Source organism: Octodon degus, unplaced genomic scaffold (assembly GCF_000260255.1).
Source record: "Octodon degus isolate 3935 unplaced genomic scaffold, OctDeg1.0 scaffold00068, whole genome shotgun sequence".
NCBI lineage: Eukaryota > Metazoa > Chordata > Mammalia > Rodentia > Octodontidae > Octodon > Octodon degus.
The window spans coordinates 10,219,155-10,220,183 of NW_004524644.1; positions in this window are offsets into that span (position 1 = coordinate 10,219,155).

The window sequence follows — 1,029 nt, forward strand, 5'->3', positions numbered from 1 at the left end:
GTAGTACACCTTATTCTAAACTCCACAACACATTTGAAAAAATTATAATAAAACAAGGCCAATTTAAGGGATTCCTTGGTGATAGCAAATATTGAAATAGAAAGGCATAGCAGGTGGGAACTCTCTGGACCAAAACCCAGGCAGTCTGCATGAGTGAGACCCTCTGCTGCACCCTTGGAACCACTCTGGAGCTCCCCACAAAGTCTGCAAGTGAGTGAGACCCTCTGCCTCACATTTGAGACCCCCAGATCCAACCCAAGCCCAGGTCCAACAAGTGTGTGGAAGAGCTTCCAACTCCTGTGTGCCTGCGGGAACTCTCTGGACCAAAACCAAGGCATGCCATGTGAGTGAGATGCTGTGCCATGCCCTGTGGACCCCTCCAGAGCCCCCTCCCCAAGCCCGTGGAGTGAGTGAGAATTTCTGCCGCACATTTGGGACCCCAGATCGAACAAGTCCAGGCCCTGAAACTATGTGGGAGAACTTCTGCACTCCCCTGAGCCCCTGGGTCAGGGGCACAACAGAGAGGCATAACAGGTTCACTTCCTAGGGCTGCAGCAGGAAGGAGCTGAGCACAACAGCTAGACCAAAACCAGGCACAACTGGATAAACTCATACTTAATAGATATGCATCAGAAATTCAGTAAGTGCAAAGGTTATAAATGAGCCAAAGCTCTACACCAAAGCTCAGAGATCAGTGCTATACGAAATGACAAAGAGGATGAAAATGCTATCTCAGGCCTCGAACCCCCCCAGAAAAGTACAGAGGAAACTGGCTCAGCTGAAACGTATGAATTTATAGTATCTGAAGAAAAGAAACAACAGTAGAAAAGTGTAGAGGAATTCAGATCAGAATTAATCTCTGAAATTAAAAAAAGAAATCTCTGAATTAATAGCATCTGAAGTAAAGAATCAAATGCAGAAAGATATAGAGGAAATAAGATGAGAAATAATCTCAGAAGTAAAAGAATTAATGACTACTTCACAAAAAGACACTGATTAAAAAAATACGGGAGATTAGAAAAGCAACGA